Source organism: Saimiri boliviensis, chromosome 9, assembly GCF_048565385.1.
Source record: "Saimiri boliviensis isolate mSaiBol1 chromosome 9, mSaiBol1.pri, whole genome shotgun sequence".
NCBI lineage: Eukaryota > Metazoa > Chordata > Mammalia > Primates > Cebidae > Saimiri > Saimiri boliviensis.
Genome location: NC_133457.1, coordinates 98,158,144 through 98,168,223, shown reverse-complemented (window position 1 = coordinate 98,168,223; position 10,080 = coordinate 98,158,144). Strand labels below are relative to the sequence as shown.

Sequence of the window (10,080 nt, the reverse complement as noted above, 5' to 3'; positions counted from 1 at the left end):
AGCTCCACGATCTTCTTTGCCAGAAGAGCTCCTGCCAACCCTACCAGGGTCTCCAAGAACTCATCCCCATCCCCATCGCCATCAGCAGGGGCCTCTGCCATCCACTGGCACCCATCAGAGGGCCTTCCCCTTCCTGCTGCCCTAGGTGAGATGCTGGGCCCAGAGCACTGCATAAATAGAACATGAATTCTGCTGACAGAGTAATAATAAGTTCCCTAAATCAACACTTGGACTTTTTGCTTTACATATATTACTCGAACTACATGTCAGGAATTAATACACATTATAAACCAGATGTGCCAGTTACATATTTCTCTTTGGAACATCTCTTGGATGCCTCCTGAAACTGCTACTGGTGTTAATCACACATTCTTTCCATCCTACTCAGCCCTTCGTGTGGCCACACTGACAGCAGGAAGATCAGAGAAGGGTCAGGAAGGATGGGAGGCCTAGAGGAGCTGTAAAGAGCTAAACACTGACATTCTCACTTTGGAACCAGGTGCAGCTGCATTGGGTTCCACAACCACTTCTTTTTTTTTTTTTTTTTTTTTTTTTTGAGGCAGAGTTTCGCTCTTGTTACCCAGGCTGGAGTGCAATGGCCCGATCTCGGCTCACCGCAACCTCCGCCTCCTGGGTTCAGGCAATTCTCCTGCCTCAGCCTCCTGAGTAGCTGGGATTACAGGCACGCGCCACCATGCCCAGCTAATTTTTTGTACTTTTAGTAGAGACGGGGTTTCACCATGTTGACCAGGATGGTCTCGATCTCTCGACCCTGTGATCCACCCACCTCGGCCTCCCAAAGTGCTGGGATTACAGGCTTGAGCCACCGCTCCCGGCATCACAACCACTTCTGTATCTTTTTTTTTTTTTTTTTTTTTTTTTTTTTGAGACAGAGTTTCACTCTTGTAGCCCAGGCTGGCGTGAAATGGCTCAATCTCAGCTCACTGCAGCCTCTGCCTCCTGGGTTCAAGTGATTCTTCTGCCTCAGTCTCCCAAGTAGCTGGGATTACAGGCACATACCACCATGCCTGGCTAATTTTTTGTATTTTTAGTAGAGACAGGATTACGCCATGTTTGACAGGATGGTCTCAAACTCCTGGCCTCAGGTGATCCGCCTGCCTTGGCCTCCTAAAGTACTGGGATTACAGGCAGGAACCACCATGCATGGCCCACTTCTGTATCTTTCTGCTGTGCAGACTGTGTCTGTCAGCCTGGTATCTCAGTACTTAGCTGGGGTCTAGCACATGGTACGTATTCAGATGAAGTGGCAGAGGCTGCTGATTTCCTACTCAAGGTCTATTCTCTCCTTGTTTCCAAAATAGGGTTTTTTAAAACCCTGATATTGGGCTGCAATGTACCAAGCTAAAAATACCTTCATAATTTCCTTTGTGACTAGGTATGGATATGGGAACTAGCTCTGGCCAGTAAGATGAAAAAATATGTATATTCTGGGGATTTCTTTTTTCCTTCTTTATTTTTTGAGACAGAGTCTTGCACTGTCCACCAGGCTGGAGTACAGTGGTAGGATCTCAGCTCATTGCAACCTCCACCTTCCAGGTTAAGACAATTCTCCTGCCTCAGCCTCCCAAGTAGCTGGGATTACAGGTACCCTCTACCATGCCTGGATAATTTCTGTATTTTTAGTAGAGATGGGGTTTCACTATGTTGGCCAGGCTGGTCTTGAATGCCTGACCTCGTGATCCACCCTCCTTGGCCTTCCAAAGTGCTGAGATTACAGGCATGAGCCACCGCACCTGGCCTTACGGTGGGGATTTCTGAAAAGTCCTGACATAGGGCCAATACTTACTCCTTCTCACTTCCTTTCCCTCCACCTGGAACATAGTTGTGATGATCACAATTGCAGCCATCTTGCAACCATGAAGTGACAAGTATGAGGACAAAGGCCTATATGCTAGGACAGAGGTATGAAAAGGTAGAAGTAATCTGGAATCATGTGGATATATCTGAGCCTTTGTGCTAGCCCCGTTCTCCCCTACCACCAGACACATTGTTATTTGAATAAATAATAAGATAAACAAGCCCCTGTCTTAACCTTGCAGTTATTGAGACTTAGTGCATTCCTGATGCGTTTGTTTTCAGTGCGCTGGCATCCATAGAAAAGCAGCTCTTGGCCGGGCGCAGTGGCTCAAGCCTGTAATCCCAGTACTTTGGGAGGCTGAGGCGAGTGGATCATGAGGTCAAGAGATCGAGACTATCCTGGTCAACATGGTGAAACGCCGTCTCTACTAAAAAAAAATACAAAAAATTAGCTGGGCATAGTGGCGCGTGCCTGTAATCCCAGCTACTCAGGAGGCTGAGGCAGGAGAATTGCCTTAACCCAGGAGGTGGAGGTTGCGGTGAGCCGAGATCGCGCCATTACACTCCAGCCTGGATAACAAGAGCAAAACTCCGTCTCAAAAAAAAAAAAAAAAAGAAAAGCAGCTCTTGGGGCATCCCCTTGGTCCTTGCCTCCTTGTCTAAAGTATGCCTATCACTACATTCCTGCCCATACCTCATTGTCAGAGAGTGTCCACCACATTCCCCACTGGGTGAGTGGTGAACCATGGCCATACCTGATTGAGCCAATGAAATTAACCTGGCCCAACCACTTTCCCTCCCTGACAATTTCAACTCAATCCAGAAATTTGCATTAGAATTTAGAAATTAGCGTTTGCAGCCTGCTGTGGCCCCAGGAAGGTTTCCTTTGGCCAGTATAGTGCTTCTTTAGATTTTTGAAAAACATCAAGCTTTCCCTCAAATAGCTGGATATCTGACCTCTCTTGAAGTAGTAGAAAATCTGGCATCACTGGGCTCACATTCCACATGGCAATACCTGGCTGTTGCTGGGAAGTGGTTTCCCCCTAGACAGGCACATACTTACACATTTTCCATAGTCCCTTAGGAGGCTTTTCCTTAGGACTATGGGTCCCAAGGGAACCCATATGGATGGGTCATCCTTCCTGTTGTCTACCTGGCTCCTGTAGGCATCTGAAGTTTAAGATGCCTGCTCTAAGTAGTCTCCATAAGTCCCCAAATCATGGTGATAATAATGCTGATAATGAAGATAACAATAGCAACAATTACTGATGGCTCCTGTGGCCCAAGCAGCTTGGTGAGGACTTTACACACGTTGTGTTATTTCATCCTCAAAACAGGAAAACCTGACTATTATCCTCATTGCACAGATGAAGAAACAGAGCCCAAAGAGGATTAGTAACTTCACCAAAACCTTGCGGTTGGTAAAATGTACCTCTGAGATTTGAATCCAGGCATTCTGATCTCAAAGTGGGTGCTTCCTAAACAATAAGCTATAATGTCTTTCCATGAATTAAGACAAACCACAGCTGGAAAGAAATATGTGGGAGCTGTATTGAGAGAGAGAGAGCGAGAGCGAGAGAGAGAGAGAGTGCCACCAAAGTGGGAGACAGAGAGAGTAGCTGCGTTGGCCCCTGTTTTCTATTTCCTTGTGAAGCCTAGCTGCAAACCACATGCGGGTTGCAAGCAAACCACCAGCTGGGATTAATAATGTAAGCAACAGAAACTGACTGTGGTAGATTTAAACAGGAGAGGAATCGGTAGAAAAGACACCAGAGAGCTTTTGGCATTGCTAGGAAGGCCAAAGAACAAGACCTGGATGCCACAATGTCAGAAACACAGGCTAATCTGGTGAGGACCCTGCCACCCCCAGTGCAGAGTACCAGATCCTTCCATTTGCCTCCCTGACTCTGCTAAAGTTCTGCATCTGGACGCTAGGAACAGCCACTGGCCCTCCTGCCTGGGCTGCTCCAGAGACAGGATATTGCTGCTTCTATGGCCACCACCATCAGACTGTGTCTCTCCATTGTCTGTCTGTTCCTCCCTCCCTCCCCTTCCTTCCTTCCTTCCTTCCTTTCCCTTTCTCTTTCTCTTTCTCTTTTTCTTTCTCTTTCTCTTTCTTTCTTTCTTCTGTCTCTGTCTTCTTTTTTTTTTTTAATTTAGGTGAAGGTTTGGGTTGTTGTTGGGTTGGGTTGTGTTGTGTTGTGTTTGTTTTCTTTTGTTACAGACAGAGTCTCAGCCAGGTGCAGTGGCTCATGCCTGTAATCCCAGCACTTTGGGAGGCTGAGGCAGCTGGATCACTTGAGGTCAGGAGTTTGAGACCAACCTGGCCAACATGGAGAAACCTTGTCTCTACCAAAAATACAAAAATTAGCCAGGCATGGTGGCACGTGCCTATAATCCCAGCTACTCAGAAGGCTTAGGCAGGAGAATTGCTTGAACCCAGGAGGCGGAGGTTGCAGTGAGCCAAGATTGTGCCACTACACTCCAGCCTGGATGACAGAGTGAGACTCCATCTCAAAAATGTAAATAAATACATAAATACACAAATAAAATAAAAAACAGAGATAGAGTCTCACTCTGTTGCCCAGGCTAGAGTATAGTAGCATGATCTTGGCTCACTGCAACCTCTATCACCCAGGTTCAGGTGATTCTCCTGCCTCAGCCTCCTAAGAAGCTGGGACTATAGGTGTGCACCACCACACCTGGCTAGTTTTTTTGGTATTTTTTTTTAGTAGAGATGGGGTTTTGCTATGTTGGTCAGGCTGGTCTCAAACTCCTGGCCTCAAGAAATCTACCCACCTCAGCCTCCCAAAGTGCTAGGATTATAGGCATAAGCCACCATGCTCAGCACTGACTCCTCATTCACAGTTCAGTTTGTGCCTCAGACTGGCTGAGCCTAGATCACATGGCCAAACCCCAGCTGCAAGGGAAGCTGAAAAGCAAATAGCCAGCACTTCCACATTCTACGTGGGGAAGTGAGCTCTACTTCCCACCAAGACTCATATGATGGGAAATTCTCCAGACATGAGTATGTGTTTCTGAGGCTGGGCAGCCAAAAGGGACAAAAAAATGTCCATAAAAATGTCCCCTTTCCAATAAACTAGCTCAAGTGACTAGCATTTAGAATTGAATCAAAAAAGAGATAACACTCAAGTAGAGTGATCGAGGAACGCATTTATTTATTTATTTATTTTATTTTTTGAGACAAGGTCTCACTCTGTTTCCCAGGCTGGAGTGCAGTGGCGTGATCACAGCTCACTGCAGCCTTGACCTCCCAGACTCAAGCCATCCTTCCTGCTTCAGCCTCCCAACGTGCTGGGATTACAGGTGTGAGTCATCCCTCCTGGCCAGGAAAGTATTTATAAAGTTGTAAGAATGGTTAAGGGAAGCCAACAGGAATGAGGGAAGCACCCCAGAGGCTGCAAAAGTTGAGGGGGTACATTGCGGGTCCAGGCCTAAAGGGGCAGGAAGAAGGGGTGCTTATGTGAATGTGGAAAGAGCTGAAGTTGGGAAAAGTGTCTTCCATAATGGTTCCAGTCCTCGGCTCCAGTGGAGGGGAGCTGGGTAAATAAATGCCCCCATTTCTCTCTCCTTCCATCCTCTAGGATCCTGCAGGTGCCTCCCATTGGCCAAACCCAGCAGAAAGCCAGAGAGTAAAGAATCCTTTTGACACATTCCATAAAAGTGATCTCTGGAGCACAGTGCCCTGGTGGAAAGGGTGCCTGCATTTGAAGGTCACAGTCTGGTTTTCAAAAAGCAGGGCCTTTTCTATGTGGTCACAGGGAGTCTCCTTTGTTGCAGGTGAAATCAATTCTCCATCCAGCTCCCCAAATTCTGATTTACAGCTGTCCTGGAATTTTCCCAGACAAGCAACTTGCCTCTGCAAGGCATGAAATGACTTCCCAGGTTTCAAGAGCTGCCCTCATGGGGTTGTTTCTTTATCTTTCAATGCCTCACTTTGTCTCCTTTTCCTCTCACGACTCGATCTGCCAGCCAAATTTTATCCCAGCTTCCCGCATTCCCTGTTGAGTGATCATCTCACCGAGACTCAGATCTTAGACTTTCTCTCTCCAAAGAACTACAAAGAACATCGTGTCTCTACCTTAACTGTAGTTTGGTGACTCTGTTGCCAGCATGGATTGAAATGGTTCTTGCCTAGACTTTGTTTTTTTAAAATGGTAATGCAGTATTTTATTTATTTTGTTCATTAACAATTAATTCTTGAGAACTCTTACAATATTCATTGAACATAATCTAAGAGAAGATCAATTTCCATTTTTTACATCTCCTCTATTAATAAGAGAGATGGTTGAATTAATTTATGGTCAAAATGATGATGGCAAAAACTTATGAATAAATAAATGCTTGGTGTTAGTATGGCTACATACATTTCAGTTTTTGGTATAAAGGTCTTCGGCTGCAAGAAAGAACATTCGGTTTATTTCACAAATAGAGTTATCTTTAATGCTGGAGTGGCCTCCTGGTATTTCTTCTGCAGTTGATTTTTAGCATAGTTACCTGTGATTGTACGAATGGAGTTTCGTGAAGAAGTACTCATCATGTTAATACCAAACAAGAGCACACAGCTGATTCCTATAGTAATAAGGGGCTAGACAGGCAATGCAACTGTCCAATATTTTTGAGGCCAATAGGTTAAACCTAAGGAGTTTAGCCAAGATTCAGGAATAAAAGCCCAACGAGGTAAAGGTTGAAGCCAAATTGGGAGCTTAAGAAAAGAACAAAGCCGTAAATCGCTCTTTCTGGCAATGGCAATGGTGAATTTTCCTCCATTTTTCCTGGGGCTTTAGATAATCTCAGCACTAAGTTCCCTGTGCAATCACCGACCAGGAAACCGCAGTGTAGTGGGGGAAGAGGAAAAATTGAGGGAAAGGCCCAGGCGCAATGGCTCCCCCCACCCAGGCGCGGGCACACGGAGACCCTCCTCCCACGTGGGAGCCATCGAGCACCTCTTGCCTAGATTTCTCATGGGAGAAGCTGTTTCTCCTCATCCCTTAAAGCAGGCGTCCCCAAACTTTTTACATAGAGGGCCAGTTCACTGTCCCTCAGACCGTTGGAGGGCCGCCACGTACTGTGCTCCTCTCACTGACCACCAATGAAAGAGGTGCCCCTTCCTGAAGTGCGGCGGGGGGGCCGGATAAATGGCCTCAGGATGCGGCCCATGGGCCGTAGTTTGGGGACACTTGCCTTAAAGTTTTGAGCAAGTGACCTAGATAAATGAGCAATGAAACTATGAAGCCTAAGTTCAAATGAGTGACATTTAGCATTGTGATCATCTAAAATCTGTACAAGTTAGGTGATGCATTTAATAAGTGATTATAACTATTTAACGTATACATAGATAGCAAATGACAAGCGTGTTATCATAAGCGTTAGCATTCTTAGGGAGAGGTGGCAGTGCAGTGGACTGTGATGTTCTACACAGGCACCCTCCTCCTGCATTGAGGAATGAAGGATTTATTCCACCACCTACTGAGAAAAGTGTTGGCTGATGATCCTTAGCTCTAAGCCCTCTTTGGGAATTTCCTTGGTTGCTGCCTTTTCAGGGCAGTCAGCATAAATGATTGATCAGCTTGGGAGCTTTTAGAGACCTGGTCCCCTTGCCTCTACTCAGGACAACTTGGAAGACCTATTCCAGTTTCAGAGGTCTCCATGAGGTCAATGGAGGCCTTTGTTCTGATACAGCACTTCAATTTCTCTCTCTGCTCCATCCTGCTCCCTTCTCTGCTCTTCCACCGCTGCTGTTGATCCCAGGAGCGCTCCCTGAGTAACTTCCTGCATGTTAATCTGCATCTCAGGGTCCGCTTCCCAGAGAATCCAACCCACAGCCCTCCACTCCTCCTTGTTTCCATACCCCTTGCAATGTGACTTTGCAGCTTCTCCAATCAAGAGATGGAGTCTATTTTTTGACATCTTGAATCTAAGCTGGCCTGTGACTTGCTTTGGTCAATAGAATGAGGCAGAAGTGACATTGTGCCAGCTCTGAGCCTGGAGATCCAGAAGCCTTGCATACCATTTCTGTTGCTCTTGAAGCCCTGCTGCAACTGTGAAAACACATCCTGGCTAGCCTGCAGGAGCAGGAGAGATGAGTGGTCAAGTCACTGATGTTGCCCCAGCTGGCAGTCAACCAATCCCTGAAGCAGAGCCACCTGGCTAACCACAGTGCGTGAATGAACCTACCCAAGACCAGAAATAATGCCTCGCTGAACCCGGCCCAAATTGCTGACCCAGAGATTCATGAGACAGTAAGTAGTATTGTTTTAAGACAGTTAAGTTTTGGGGTGGACTTGCTATGTTGCAATCCTTAACTGAAACACGAAGGAACTGTGTTTGAGAAACCACAAACTGGAGGCAGGAGCACCAGGCCCCTAGTAACAGAAGAGATCATTAAGAGCTTTCCATGAGAAAACGGGAGGAATTTACTTTTTGCCCCTGCAAAGAAGGTAGAGAGAACAGAATGATGGATCGAGCATCAAAGGTAGGTAAGGAGGAGAAGGTTGTCAGCCAGAAGAAAAATGACTGGGAATAATATGAGTTGAAGCTTGCCTGGTAGGTCTATGTCCATGGAGAGAGGGTGGCAGACAGACTTATTTGTGTTTCTTACATATAATCACTTCTCTGTTTATTTGCATATCATCCCAATCTCCTTACAAAAACAGGAACTAGGTTGGGCACAGTGGCTCATGCCTGTAAACCCAGTACTTTGGGAGGCTGGGGCGGGCAGATTGCCTGAGCTCAGAAGTTCAGGACCAGCCTGGGCAACATGGTGAAACCTCATTTTTTTCTACTAAAAATACAAAAAACTAGTGGGGCATGGTGGCACGTGCCTGTAATCCCAGCTACTTGGGAGGCTGAGGCAACAGAGCAAGACTCTGTCTCAAAAAAAAAAAAAAAAATGCATAAAAAAGCAACTTGAAGAAAACAAAATATGATACCATTTATGTGTATTAAAAAAGCAGATAAGACAAACATTTATGAATACATTACATGAGTAAAAGTATAAAAACAAGGTTTGGAAGGACAGGCACCAAATTCCCTATGGTGGATTCCTCTGGGAAGGAAGGTATACGTAGGAAATGTCACTTTTATTTTTATTTTTTATTTTTTGAGATGGAATCTAGCTCTGTCTCCCAGACTGGACTGCAGTGGCACAATCTTGGCTCACTGTAACCTCTTCCTCCCAGGTTTAAGCAATTCTCCTGCTTCAGCCTCCTGAGTAGCTGGGACTACAGGCACACGCCACCACGCCCAGCTAATTTTTGTTTTATTAGTAGAGATGGGGTTTCGCCATATTGGCCAGGCTGGTCTTGAACTCCTGACCTTGTGATGGATATGCCTCGGCCTCCCAAAGTGCTGGAATTACAGGCGAGAGCCACTGTGACTGGCCCAAGATGTAGCTTTTAACCTTATTAGATCAAAAAAACAGAAGCTGATCCTGTAAAATAATAACATTAAATTCAAAGAGTTGGAAGGCATGGTATTTGTTAGACACCTCTCCGTTTTTTCTGTATTTTTTACCAACTCAGAAAAAATCTAATTATATCCATGAATGCTTTTGGTTATTTGTCTGAGTGTGCGGCTGAGTTTCACATCTGGGTCATAGAAATTCATGCCAGAATCAGGACCCCAGAGGCAATGTTACCGAGCATGTGAGTCCCCTGGGGTCTCCAGACTCTTGGGAAGGGCTCTGGGGACCAATAGGCCATGGAACTGGAATCTGAGTCCATCTTACTGAGCTTGCCTATGGTGAGAGGCCTGGGGAACATCTGGGTTATGTGTATAATTGTTACAGGCACCAACACCACAGGTAAGTACATCTTATATGTTAAATGAATGGTAAAACAAAATCAAACCACTTCTCTCTTTGCTAATTTCCCAGTGTCTATAATCAGGCTTGCTATGGATAGTCCCACACACAATTAAAGGAAAGTATCAGGAAATGATGGAGTATTAGTTAATGCAAGAGGCACATCTGAGCAGAGGAGCTGCAGATAAGTTAAGAATGAAGAAAAGATCCACACTAAGAAGCTCACTGACTCTCCCAGCTCTCAACTCAGGACTTGAGCTTGCTTTGGGTGCCTCATTCACACTCACCTACTGTCCCTCTGTCTACATAGTCTCTCCGAAAACTCTAAACATAGCCATGCTTCCGTTAGATTCCTGTGCTAGGCACCACCCAGTCACAGACAAAGCTGGCTTTGACTCTCAAACTTTTTGTGTGTAATCTTTTTTTTTTTTTTTTTT

At 45.6% G+C, this 10,080-nt stretch overlaps 1 pseudogene; it reads right to left on the bottom strand.

Moving 5' to 3' along the window:
• Positions 1 to 4,803: 4,803 nt before the first annotated feature.
• LOC141585690 (phosphatidylinositol N-acetylglucosaminyltransferase subunit P-like) lies at positions 4,804 to 8,542 on the bottom strand (annotated as a pseudogene).
• Positions 8,543 to 10,080: the final 1,538 nt, after the last annotated feature.